We start from the raw sequence: 14,606 nt of genomic DNA, 5'->3' as shown, positions 1-14,606 counted from the left end.
TCCGCAGTCCTAGTTGGGGACTTCAATACCTCACTCTTAGCAATTAATAGAATTACTAAACAGAAAATTGTTTTAACTAGTCCAGGTTCTTTGTATTTTCCTTGTAAATTTTGAATCACTCTTTCAATTTCTACATAATAGCCTACTGGGATTTTAACTGGGATTATGTTTATAGGTTGCATATTTATAGGTCAATTTAGGAAGAAATGGCTTCTTAATATTGAGTCTTTCAATCTAGCATATACTGTTATCTTTGCATTTATTTCTTTAATTTCTTTTAGTGATGTTTTATAATTTTTAGTGTATAGGTTTTGCACATATTTAATTAAGTTTATTTTGTATTTTTGATGGTATTTTAAATATCAGTTTTTTAATAAAAATGTATTTGGTATTCAAGATATTTTTGCTGGATATAGAATTTCAGGCTGACAATTTTTTTTTGTTTTATTACTGTAAGGATATTGTTCCATATAATTCTTGCCTCCACTCTTTCTGATGAAATGTCAATATTCATTAGTGTCATTGTTCCCCTGTATATAATATGTCATTTCTTTGCCTTTTTTCCAGGATTTTCTTTTTATCTTTGGTTTTCAACAGTATCAACATTGTTTCCTTCATGTTTATTTTCTTAGGGTTTGCTGAGCACTTTCAATCTGTAAATACAACTGTCTCCAAAATAAGGTAGTTTTGGTCACTATTATTCAAAAAATTATATGACCTCTTCTCTCTTTTTCTTTTCTATAACTTCAAATACATGCATGTTAAACCTTTTGATATGGTCCCATAAGTCCTTGAGGCTCTGTAATTTCTTTTTCAGTTTTTTCTTTGTGTGTTTCATATTAGATGATTTCTATTGATTGATATTCAAGTTTCCTGACTCTTTTCTCTGTTATCTAAATTCTATTAAGCTCAATTCAGTACATTTTTAAAAATTTCAAATATTATATTTAGCCCTGGCTGGTTTGGCTCAGCGGTTAGAGCGTCGGCCTGTGGTCCGGAGAGACCCGGGTTCGGTTCCCGCTAAGGGCACGTACTTCGGTTGCAGTTTGTCCCCGGCCCTGGTCGGTCGTGCGGGTGGCAGCCACTCGATGTGTCCCTTCACGTCGATGTTTCTCTCTCTCTCTCTCCCTTCCTCTCTCTCCCTCCCACTCTATCTGTACAAAAAATGGAAAAATGTCCTCGGGTGAGGATAAAAAAAAAAAATATGTATATATATATATATATATATATATATATAAAATATTTATTAGTCCTAGTATTATTCATTGGTTCTCTTTTATAATTCCTATTTCTCTGACTTTGCATTTGTTATGGGCATATTTTCATTTGCTTCATTGATCAGAATTATAATACCTGGTTTAAAAATTCCTATATGTTAATTCTAACCTTTAGATCATCTTGGAGTTTGTCTCTATTGATAGCAGGTGATGTTAGTGGAGGTTTTTTCTACATGCCCTTCATCAGGACATTCTCTTTTATTCTTAGTTTGATTAAAGCTTTTTATTATAATTTCGGCTTAAATTTTGTTAAATGCTTTTTCTGTATCTCATGAGATAATCATATGGGATTCTCTTTTAATCTGATAATGTGGGGAATTACATTGATTTTTGAATGTTAAACCAACCTTAAACTCTGGGGTAAACTCCATTTGTTCATGATTCATTTTCCTTTCCCTATATTGCTTGTTTTAATTTGCTAAAATTTTGTTTAAGATTATTGCCCCCATATTTTTAAAGGATATGGACCTATCTTTCCTTTTCTTGTAATGTCTTTGTTTGGGTTTGGTACCAGGAGAATGATGAGCTCATAAATGAATTGGGAATTGTTTGTTTCTCTTCTATTTTCTGAATGAGTTTTTACAGGGTCATTAATATTTCTGTCATAAATGCCTGATAAAATATACCACTGAGGCTGTTTGTTCTTGGTGGAAATATTTTTAATTATGAATTTAATTTCTTTAATAGCTATACAGTCTCCTCAACTTTTTTATTATTTTCATATCAGTTTGGTAATTTGCCTTTCAAGAAGATTTTTCCATTTAAGTTGCCAAATCTGGAGGCACAAATTTATTCATAAGATATCTTCTTAACCTTTTAATGTCTGTGGGATTTTTAATAACATCCACTCTTAATCCTGATATTAGTAATTTGTGTTTTCTCTCTTTTTACCTTGAACAGTGATGAACTTATATGATTTATAGCAGGCTTTCAGCAATGTTAAAGTATTAGACCACACCCTGGGAGAGGGTGTCCCCTTGGGTTAGGCTATTCCCTTCGGCCAAGGGCAATGTTATAGTTATCATTCCTAGAAACTGGGGGATGGGTACATGCACCTAGAAGATGAGATCTTAGCCGAGAACAGCATTTTCCACTTTGAAAGAACAAACACATTTTGAGTATGAGATAAAGTTTGAGTAAAAATAGCATGTTGAATAGCAAGAGATTTGCAGAGACGATATGGAATTTGGCTCGGTGAGGACCAAGGGGCAGAGAAAGAGCCCCCAAATAGTGCCTACTATTTTGAGTTCCGAGTTTCTAGGGGCCTAGAAGTCAATCCTAGAGACAGTGATAACTCTGCCCAACCAACTATATCAAATTTATATTCTAATGCTGGTTATTTCATGCTGATGAGCACGTAGACTAATGGAAATGGATACTCATTTTACTTAATAAATATAGGATAAAATCTTTGAAAGCACAAGTCTCTGGTGAAAAATCAATATAGGAAACCTTTAGTGGTAAAAGTTGGAGGCTACCAGCCTGGAGTCGCAGGTGAAACATTTTGGTTTAAAATCAGCAATAGGAATATACCTCTAGGTTCCTGACCAAGAGAGTAATTCTAACGTTTTCTCAAATCTTAAGTCCAGAACCACAAATTCAACTCTGGCAATGTAAATGTGCCATTGTGTATTGTAGACAAGTTTTAAACAAAGACTTCTCTCTTAAAAGAATAAAAACAATTGCATAGCTTTTTTTCGTTGATCATCCACATGCAATTTGTATTTGTCATTCACAAGTCATTCAGAAGTGCATGAGATACAGGAATGTAATTTCTTAATTATCCCCCAGAATTCCAACCACCATTCCCTTTGGAGATGTGTAGATCTTTTTTTCTCCTGGTGTTTGCCAGGAGCAGAGTCCATTTCTGGCATTTAAAAGGTATCCCTCCTTGCCTCCTGAATTACTCAAAATTCCTACCCTGCTTGCCTTCAGAATCTCTTTCCAAGAATATATCTTAAATTCAAAGGACAAATGCTGGTTAACAAGAGGGTTATCCATCCCTTCCAGGCTGATTTGAAGGTTTATTAGGAATCAACACTCTGAACTATGGGAAAATGCAATGTTAATCAGCTGGTGAATATAATTTCTTACCAACGCTCACAAATCTAAATCCCAAGTTTCTCCAAAGCAGCCCTCTGCACCCCCTTTGCCCAGGCTACCCCCCTTGGCGAGCTGCCTTCAGAATTGCCACATGAAACAAGCATCAAACTCGACATCTTCTCCCTCCCACATTCCCAACTTCCTCCTTCATCCTTCATTTCTGTTCGTACCCCATTCAACCAGTCTCACGTCTCCATGTCATCTTTGGCTTTCCCTGGCCATGATCGTTCTACAGTGAGCTCACAAAGCCATTTTCCTAGTCAGCTTCGTGGCTGCTGATGTATACCTGGAGCACATGCTCAACACCAAGACCCAGAGGCTGTCCAAGCATGCTGACCTCCATCCTTAAAGGATTTCTGTTCTTTACTCCCTGCAGCATGGTGACTAAAAATTAACTTTCTCAATCATGTGCCTCCCATGCTCTAAATTCTTCAATGAGGTGTGTTTCCCTACAGTCCCCAATCCACTTTCCAATCTTGTTTTATTCTTCTTACCCTCTATGCAGCCGCTGGTTTTGTCTACCTGTTAAAGAGATTGTGTAATTGCCTGCCTTTGCCTCCCTTTTACAGGAGTTCCTCATCCCATAGGAGAGGAGGGCTCTTCTGTGCACGTGTAAAAGATGTGCCTGTGTTTTCAGACCTCGGCTTCTCTCCTCTCTTCCCCATGACCTCTCTGGCATAGAGATCTCTTTCTCTCCTGTAAACACCTTGCAGTCCAACTCTCCGTCTACTCAGTGCGTAAGTATGCATGGCCTTACAGTGTTAGTTCAATTTTCTGAGTGCATAGGGTTAAAAATATTATATTAGACATAACTGTGCCCTTCAACAGAAAGTGCATCCCAGGCTTTTCTTTTGTGGGAAACACAGCAGAAGCCGAGAGAAGGGGGGAAACTACCTATCGAACAGCCTGTGGGCCAGCAGGGTAGGCTGAAGGGCCCTGGGGGAGGGGCAGGGAGGAAGAGAACCAGGGTGAGGGCAGGAGAAGTGGTTGATGGGAGAGATTTGGAGAACAGGAAAGTAGGGTTTGAGGGAGAGTTTTTACAACAGAGAAAGCCCTTATACCTCCTCGAGAGGGCTTCAGTGAGGACTTGTGTTGTTTTATTGACTCTTGTGTCAGATGTTTTCTTATTAAGTTAGGTTCTGTTTCTTTTTTGTGTGCTGTGGACTGAATGTTTGTGTCCCCTCCACATCCATAAGTTGAAGTCCTAACCCCGGAGGGATGGTATTTGGAGATGGAGTCCTTGGGAAGTAATTAGGGTTAGATGAGGTTGTGAGGGTGGGGCACCCATGACACGATTAGTGGTTTTCTAAGAAGAGGAAGAGCCAGAGATTGCTGGAATTCTCACACATGATGAAACAGTGAGAAGACCATGGTTTATAAAGCAGGAAAATGGCCTTTCCCAGGACCTGAGTCAGCCGGCACTTTGATCTTGGACTTTCCAGCCTCTAGAACTGTGAGAAACGTCTGTTGTCTAGTCGCCCAGCCTCTGGTGTTCTGTTATGGCAGCATAAACAGACTAATACAATGTGACATTGTGTTGTGCCAGGCTGTCAGGTGGGGACCAGAAGGCCTCCCTGTACAAACACACACACACACACACACACACACACACACACACACACGCGCGCGCGCAGTTAGTCTGTAAGTTCTTTTGGAACATGAGCTTTTACTTAAGTTCTTTTGGAACATGAGATTTTACTTCTCAGTATCCCACACTATGCCAAGCAATACTGTGACTCTAAGGAGCCCACCTCCTAACCTGGACCTTTATTATTCCTGGACCTTTGTGTCCCTCTCCACCCAATTCCAGTACACCTGCCATGGCCTCCAGTGGGTCTCCCACTGAGGTGCATGTGTCCCAGTGACTATGCACGGGGATCCACTAGGGCTTGGGAAGAGAAAAAAATGAAACAAAACAAAACAGCCACTCACAAACATATGCACATACACATATGCACACACACCAAAATTCATCCTTTAAATTTTATTTTTTGTTTTATAATGTACATGCAAAGTAGAATTGGCATACAATAGAAACCGGCAACTGTGGTATTATAACTTAAATGTCCTTTGAGAGGATCTCGTTCAGGATTTCCAAACCTGGATAAACGCCAAGGAGCTGGTCACTTTAGAAATACAGATTTCTAAGCCCCATCGCAGACCTACTGAATCAGCATGGGGTAAGTTAGGGACAGAAATCTGGAGTTTAACAAGCTCCCAATGCATCCTGAAGCATTCTGCTCTCCACCGAGAACTGCCCCCTCGTTCCTGGAGAGGAAAGGGACTCTTGAAGAAGGAAAATGACTTGCCAAGGACACAACCAGCCAGCAGCAAAGCCGAGACCAGGACCCACATCTCTGCCTTCTCACCCCATGCTTGTTCCATCTCACTTAGAGTACGGTTGATTTTCAAGCAACAGGCATAGTTTTCAAGTTTCCCAGACTCTCCCTTCTTCCATTCTATCACGCTGGACCCTTCCCAGGGGCTCATTATCTGCGGAGAGACTTCCAGGATGATGTCATGTTGCTGCTAGCAGAATCATGCAGAAATCGGGAAAGTTCGAGCTGCAGCCTGTGATGTTGCCCAAATGGCTTGATTTCCAGATGCGACTCCTGGGGGCAGAATTTCAGCTTCCTAAGTCCTGTCAATTGTGCTTGAAAAAGACAAAAGCTTTCGAGCTTCTGTAGATGTAAGAAACCCAAATGAAGGGCCCCCCACAAACTGTCGTCAGCATAGGTGAGTGGGTGAATGGTGGTCGTAGCCATTAAAATAGAGAATTTAGGGGAAGAAACAGGTTTAGGGAGTTCGCTGATACATGAATTAACTATTTTTGTGGAACAAATGACCTCAAAACGTAGCCACTTCAAGCCCCACACGTTATTACCTCCTAGTGTCTGCAGATCACCAATCAGGCACTGCTCAGCTGGGTGCCTTGGGCTCAGAGCTCTCACAGGTGAGATCAAGGTGTTGACTGGGGTGTGGGTCCCAGCCGAGGACTCCCAAGCTCCCCCATGTGGTCATTAGCGGAAGTTAGTCCACCCAGGGCTGTTGGCCTGGGGACCTCCTCAGTTCCCAGCCCAGGGCCTCTCCATGCGGCAGCCCAGAATATGGCAGCGTCTCCCAGCAGGGTGAGCAAGCAGGAGAGTAAGGAAGGACAAGCAAGATGGAATCTAGTCTTTTGGTAACTTGATATCAGAAGTGATACCCCATCCCCTCTGCTATGCTCTGTCTGCTGGAAGTGAGTCACTAGGTCTAGCCCACACTCCAGGGGGAAGGGACTGCCCAAGGGCGTGAGTACCAAGAGGTGGGGATCTGCGATCATGGCAGGACATCTTGGCCAGGCCGACTGTGGGAGGACTAGGTGGAGACACCCAGCAGGAATTTGGACATCTGCATTTGAAGCGTTAGGGGGATCTCTCCCGGAGATACAGATCTGGGAATTAGCATTTTATGAGTAGGAGATGAAATCATGGGAATAGATAAAGTCAGCCAGAAAGAACGATGTTTAAACATATTCGCTGATTAATAACGTCTTAGAGAAATTTCAGATTGATAGTAAAGACAAAAATATACATAGAAAAAGATAAATGTCACTAACCAAAGCCATTTGTTACTCCCACCTTGATTAAGACTTTCAGATTGGCCATGAAAATTTGGGTTAGGGCATGTGGCATCTTCTGATATGATTAGAATATTATTAAGATTCTGAGAACAAGCTCCTTCTCCACAAAAACTCCTTAAAATAGGTGACTAATTGAAACCTAGAATGACTCCTGATGAAGAAAAAGAAAATAGTTTGTCCTCTAACAGTTTTAAAGTAAAGATGTGATGGATGTCAGTGTTCTCAAGGAGTTTTAGGTGATGCATATTATAAATATTTATAAATATGATTAATTGTAATCATTTAAAGGCCTATTCTCACAGGCCCAAAATACCCCTCCCCATCATAAACACCCCACCCAGGGTGTGTCACAGAAACCTTGGAGAGCTAGAGGTGTGTCACAGTCTCCACTGGTCCATGATCTTTTCTCCCTCTGTGCTTTGCCTCAACGCTCATCAATTCCGTCGGAATGTCCTCCCCAGACTGTTCTGTGCAGCCAAATCCTACCCTCCCTTCAAGGCTCTGCTTAAATCCCATCTCTTCCATTAAGTTTTCCTAACTGGACCAGCCCACCCCCCCCCCCCCCCCCCCGGGCTCTGGTCTGGGTGCCACCCATTTTGGGGACTAATGCCCAGACATTTTCCAACCGTTCCTTTGTCTTATTCATCAGGGGTTGAGAAAGTACAGTCAGTCCATGGGGCAAATCTGAGCCCACTGCTGGTTTTAGTATGGCCTGCAGGCTAAGAAAGGTTAGTGCATTTTTAAATTGTTGAAAAAAACTCCAAATAATTGTATTCGTTACATGTGAAAATTATATGAAATTCAAATTCAATGTCCATAAAGTTTTATTTTGTCAATAAAACACTGTGGACATTTTCTTTCTTTTGCCTCTCGCCCCACAGAGCTAGATATATGTATTATTCGTCACTTTATAGAAAGTTTGCTGACCCCTGCTGCACACACTTGCTTTCTCCCTCCAGGAGGACACAGTCTGACACTTTCTGGTAGCTTCCGCAGGGTCTGCCACAGTCTGGAGCACAGAGCTGGTGTTCGGTGAATACTGTTGAATGGAGCTGAGAGACAATGTGTTTCTAATTTGTGATGGATACAATGTTATGTCCCTTCTTGCTGTCCAGGCCTTTTCTTTATTTCACTCTGCTGTTGGGCTGGTATCTGTTATGTCTGGTAGAAAAAAAAATTGACAGGGAATACCAGGGTGGGTCCCAGAACTCATGGAAAACACAAATGAAATAAAGTCTGGGAACCAGAGCTTTTGTTTTGGGTGGAGAGGATCTGTTTGCTTTTGGGGATTGAGGTAATGAAAGTTATTTCAATAACATAATTGAACAGTTGTACATGCTTTCTGCCAGAAGAATGGCTAGGCGAACCTCACTCAGGAACCCCATCTGCAAAATGCAAAGGTTAAATACTGACATGCTGAGCAAATTCTTCTCCCCATTTAGCAGAATGCAAAACTATAGACACGCCTTGGCTAGACTATGTAAGATGTACTACATGGCCTAAGGCTAGAGGGGGAACAGAACAAATAAAAAGTTATGCTAGGGTGGTAGAAAAATATTTTTATAATAAAACTTGTGGAAATGAAATAAAATTCTTCTCTAGCATATACATTTTTTACCTTTGTTTCCTCCACCTGTCCCCCTCACAAAACCTAGGAATTGCCTAGGATCTTGAGTGTAAATACAGACAAAAACATGTACAATTTTTTCCTGAAAGAAAGATCCATGTCATTTGAAATTGTACTTCCTTTTTTTAAAATTTAGATTCCACAGATGAGTGAAATTATATGGTATTTGTCTTATTCTGTCTGATTTATTTCACTTAGAATAATACCCTCTAGATCCACCCATGTTGTCACAAATGGCACAATTTCATTGTTTTTCATTGCGAAAATAATGCAAAATTTCATGGCAGAATATATATTATATATCATATCTTCGTTATCCATTGATTTATTATTTTGTATCCTCACCCAAAGATATGTTTATTGATTTCAAAGAGGAAGAGAGAGAGAAAAACATCGATTGGCTGTCTCCCACACCAAATGGGGATAGAGCCTGTAACCCAGGTATGTGCCCTGACTTGGAATTGAACCTGCAGCCTTTTTGGTGTATGGGATGACACTCCAACCAACTGAGTCACCTGGCTAGGGCCATCCATTTGTTGATGGACATCTAAACTGCTTCCAGATCTTGGCTATTACTAATAATGCTGCAATGAACATGGCAGTGTGTATGTCTTTTCAAATCACTCTTTTTGTTTCCCTCAGATAAATTCCCAGAAGTGGGATTGCTGAATTGTGTGGCGGCTCTACTTTTACTTTGTTTGAGGAATCTCCACACTGTTTTCCATAGTGGCTGAACTAATTTTCAATCCCACCAACAGTGCACGAAGGTTCCCTTTTCCCCACATCCTCACCAACACTTGTTATTTGTGGATTTATGGATGGCAGCCATTCTGACAGGTGTGAGGTGATATATCATTGTGGTTTTAATTTGCATCTCCCTGATGATTTGTGACGTTGAGCATCTTTTCATATGTCTGTTGGCCATCTGTTTGTCTTCTTTGGAGAAATATCTACTCAGGTCCTCTGCCTAATATTTAATTGAGTTGGTTGTGTGTGTGTGTGTGTGTGTGTGTGTATGTGTGTGTGTGCGCGTGCGCACCCTCGCCTGTGTGTGTTAAAATGTATGCATTCCTTATTTTGGATATTAACCCCTTATCAGATGTATCATTTGTGAATATATTTTCTTATTCAATAGGTTGTCTAAACTGCTCTTCCTGAAACCATGAACTCTCTTAAACTATAAAATGAGAACATTACTAATCTCCCACTTAGCATAGTGCCTGCACAACCATGGCTTACTAAATGTGGCTTGTCACTGCAGGGCCCTCGTCCAGTGCCCAGACCTTGTGATTGTTATAGGGGAAAGGGCATCTCCTTGATGGGAAGCCTCAGCTTCTGACACCATACCTGGCACACAGTGCCCGGATCTACATTAAAATTGGTTAAATGAATAAACAAACTCAATGGTAATTAAAAGAGAAAGAAATAGTATGACATACATAAAGGTACTCCACTAGCAAGCAGGCCACTTAATTCAACTTTCAGGTCTTTTTCATAGCCGAGACCATTCATTTACGTCCCCTCCTGAGAAGGATCGATGGAACATCTGAAGCACAGCAGGAAACGTGACATCGTCAATGACTAGAGAGGGTTAGGGCGTGTTTTTTTTAATTCTCACCTGAGGATGTTTTTTAATTGATTTTAGAGAGAGAGAGAGAAACATCTATTTGAGAGAGAAATACTGATTGGACAAACCAGCAACTTTGGTATGGGCCCTGACCAGGAATCAAATCTGCAACTTTTCGGTGTATGGGCTGACACTCCAATCAACTAAGCCACCCAACCAGGGTGGTTTAGGCCTTTCTTTAATACAGAAAGTGGTAAGGAAGAATTGGATAAGTTTTTAACGTTGCCATTAAAACCATCTTGAAAAATCTGTTCATTTGGCAAATTTTCATTAAGCATCTGTTATGTACAAGGAATTGTTGTTCTGTGGGATGGGGAGGTGACTGGGAACGGGAAGCGAGGCAGGGAGGCTGGGACGATGGCTGGAGCAGCTGTGATGATCCCTTCATTTCCCTGGGAGACTCGGTGACTGCAGCACGGAGTGAATGGAGCTCTCAGATGGGACGTGCATAGTCTCACCCAGCAACAAAGCTCAAGGGATGGATTGATTCTTAGCTTCCCAGATGACACCAGAGAAACATTATAGGTCCTGGGAGTGGCCCCAGTCTACATCAACCCTAGATCTTGACTGAGATTTTTGTGGCAGATGGATCAGGTAGCTGTGATGAAATGGAAAATACCCTTGACTTGTGTCAGAGGCGTGGTTTTGAATCCAGCCCCGCCTCGTACTTGTTTTATGAATTTGAGCAAGTTTCTTAACTTTTCTGAATGTTAATTTATTTGCCTATAAAACTGAGGCAGACGTAGTTTCCTTCCTAAGTTTGTATTAGTTATCTAGTCCTGAATAACAGACCATGATATATTTATTCTGTGGGTTTACTGGGCAACGCTTCTGCTGATCTGCTGGACTCGGACATCTGGCTGCATTTAGTAGGTGGCTCGGCCAGGGTCTCAACTTAGATGAGACATGGTTTTTCTTCCAGGACATCTTCAAGTCATGGCCATGTCAGAGCAACATCTAAGGGTGAAAGAGGATGCTGCAAGGTCTCTTAATGCCAGCCTTGGACGTCACACAGTGTCACTTCCACAATATTCTATTGGTCGGAAGAAGTCACAAGGCCAGCTCAGGTTCAGAAGGCTGGGAAATATCCATTTCTTTTTAAAAATATATTTTTTCTTTATTGATTTAGAGAGAGAGAGAGGAAGGGAGGAGAGAGAGATAGAAACATCGATGAGAGAGAACATCGATTGGCCGCCTCCTGCATGCTCCCCACTGGGGATCGGGCCCACAACCTGGGCATGTGCCCTGACTAGGAATAGAACCAGTGACCTCTTTTTTTTTTTTAATCCTCACCTAAGGACATTTTTCCATTTTTTGTTCAGACAGAGTGGGAGGGAGAGAGGAAAAGAGAGAAACATCGATGTGAAAGGGACACATCGAGTGGCTGCCATCTGCACGACCAACCAGGGCCGGGGACAAACTGCAACCAAGGCATGCACCCTCAGCGGGAACCGAACCCGAGTCTCTCTGGATTGCAGGCCGATGCTCTAACCGCTGAGCCAAACCAGCCAGGCTAACCAGTGACTTCTTTGTACATGGGTTGATGCTCAACCAGTGAGCCACACCAGCTGGGCAGAAATATCCACTTTGATGGAAGATGATAGAAAATATTGTGGCCATATTTTTTAATTTACCTAAGGTTGTGGTGTGGATTGAATGAGATTATGTATGTGAAGGTACCACTTTTCTGATATAAGTAGGTATGGTTTCTGATAGCTGTGATATATATGCATTATATTTTTATAACTGCAAAATTCTACAACACTCACTAAGAGTCAAGAGCTAGTCTTGATGATATAGCTGATTGTATCATGCGTGATCTATTAGCCACCATCAGTGGAGGGAATGGGGACTGCATGAGAGCCTAGTTAACTCATTTCATGAAGTAATGTTTTAACTTGCAGTGAAAGACCTAGACTCTGATTTTAGAGTATACTTTTTATGCCCTTAGAAATGCTTTATCTCAGTAAACTAAACATCCTCAAAAGTTTTTGAGATGGTGTAGTGGACAGCTGGACATTTTGTGTCTATGCGACAAACCTCTATTCCCCAGTTCTTGGTAACAATATTTTTGGTCATCCTTTATGGACCAACCCCTTCCCCCTGGCATGCATTCTTGTTGGGACCATCCATCAAGATTCTCCATCACCCCCCGGCCAGAACTGTGGGCAGGTCCCTTGAGCTAGCAAGGCCAATAGGACCCTTTGAATTTGAATCCTAAGAAGGGTGGCAGAAGGACCAAAATGGTTGGAATTGATCCACTCAAATAGTATCACGCTGAAGGAGATGCTCTATTTGTTTCTGCTGCTGCTACTCAGAACTCAGCTACTCTCCATTTCATCACAAAGTCAGGTTTAATGAGCCATTTATGACCTGATAATACTTGAAGCATTTTTAAAACTTATATTGTCTAGAAGTAGTTTTCTTGCTTGTAGATAGAACCTTTGCTGGCAGAGACAGCTATTCAGAAGATATAAAGTGATGAGAGTATTTTTGAAGGTAAAATGCCAGAAGATTCCAGTTGATCAAACAATTACCAATTAACTAGTTATCTTTTGTAGCAGTATTTAGAACACTGTACAAGCTTCCTTGAATAAGAAATGCAACCTTGTCCTTGAGGATCCATAAACCGGCTAGGGGAGAACAAGTACAATGGCTACAGAAAAAATATGTCATTCACTATAATAATATAATAAATATACCAGTTGTCAGTACCTAACAGTGCTTAGCATGTAGGGGGCCTACTATAATTGTATATTACAATTAATAAATTATTACATGAATAATTCAGTTAATAAGTGCAATGAGGGTTGAACAAGAGAGATACCTCATGAGCTAAAACTCCTCATGAACAAGGAGGAATTTGAGTAGATGCTCTCAGAATGGATGGGATTCTTTAAAATAAAGAGGAGGGATAAGGGCATTCTAGCCTAGGAAATTACTTTGCAAAAAGTGTTATAAACTGTGTAAGTATGAAGAGAGGTGGCTTCAGAATCATCTGGCATCAAGAAAATCTTATTGCACAGACATGGATTTTCTTTATTTGTTACTGAACTTGGTTCCTGGCAGCGCACTGCTCTAATATATATGTTGATTTCCCGTTCACTAATCAGGTGTTTGCCCCTTCCCCTGCAGATTCTTGATCATTATGATTAATGGTGGAAACTGAGACTTATTGTCCAAAGAAAGGAGGTATGGGCTAGAGCTCCCAACCCATAGGAAGAGGATGTAGAACGTCTTTCCTCTACTGGAGGAAGGGGCCAAGGACAAAAAGGGGAGGAAAGGGGTCACAGGGCAGAAGTAAGCATTAAATCTAAATCTTTCCCTTAGACGTGAAATCCTGGAAAGTAGTTTAGGGTTGAGTTAGGAGTAATAGACATGTCCAGAAACGCTGCAACAGGGGACTTGGAAGGCACCAGGATTTGCTCTTTGCTTCATGGGCAAAAGCCTTAGAAAAGCTATGTGTTCAGTTGCTGCTGTCCAACACATGTGGAAGATTCTCAGAGAGGGTACAGAGTGTCCCACATGGCACTGGGGTGCAGGGAAAGCAGGCAGTTTCCAAATTTCCCCAGAGGGTGCAGAATAGTCCAGAAAACTGGTAGGCAGGACAAAACCTTTCTGGAGCTCCCGCAGCCCTGCTGTTCCTGAGCTATGGTCCCTCTGCTCAGAACCTTCTCCCAATCTGAACAACTCCCTTACCTCTCCCTGCCCAGAAAGCTTTTAAAAATGCCTCCGTGAAGGCTCCACTCCAGACTATTTAAATCGGAACCTCTGGGGATTTGGTCCTGGTGTCAGATATATATTTTTTTAAGCTCCTAGGTCATTCTACTGTATAGCCAAGGTTGAGAACCACTGCCCTAAGTAAAGTCTTCTCATGTGTTTGAAATTAAGTTAAATATCACCCTCATGGGAGCTTTCCCTGATAGGCCCCAATCTAGGTCAAGTCCCACTTTTATATATCCTCCAAGCAAACACCCAGTCCTTCTGCCTCTTGGCATGTAACAATTGGGTCCTTATTTATTTCCAGTCTGGCTTTCCCTGTAGACGGCCTGGAAAGCGTTCTGCCTTGCTCACCAAGGAGCCTATTTCAACCATGCACCAACTGGTACGTACTTAGTGTTCAGTAAATAACTTCATGACTCTGCTAAGAGAATTTTTTAACCTTTAACTAGACCCTGCATACTTATAGGACTATGATTTTTAAATAGGCTCATTGTTTTGACAATTTAATTGTTTTCTTCTTCATGTGTCCTAACAGTACAGCAGGCTCATCATCCCCATTACAACCTGTGTGGTCAACATTACTATTATTCCCATCTTGCAACTGGAAAGCTGTTCAAGAGCTTGCCC

General features: G+C 41.4%; 1 protein-coding gene across 1 annotated transcript in view; it reads left to right on the top strand.

Moving 5' to 3' along the window:
• The window catches only part of FBN1 (fibrillin 1), a 298,186-nt gene that overhangs the window by 45,772 nt on the left and 237,808 nt on the right, over positions 1-14,606 (top strand). The window contains exon 2 of the mRNA XM_036261442.1: positions 14,284-14,361. The gene's annotated coding sequence lies outside the window, so the exon portion shown is untranslated. The remainder of the gene's footprint in view (positions 1-14,283; positions 14,362-14,606) is intronic.

The sequence above is a fragment of the Molossus molossus genome, unplaced genomic scaffold (assembly GCF_014108415.1).
Source record: "Molossus molossus isolate mMolMol1 unplaced genomic scaffold, mMolMol1.p scaffold_m16_p_1, whole genome shotgun sequence".
NCBI classification, from domain to species: domain Eukaryota; kingdom Metazoa; phylum Chordata; class Mammalia; order Chiroptera; family Molossidae; genus Molossus; species Molossus molossus.
The sequence above is the reverse complement of the archived record's forward strand: the minus strand, read 5'-3'. Positions and strand labels throughout refer to the sequence as shown.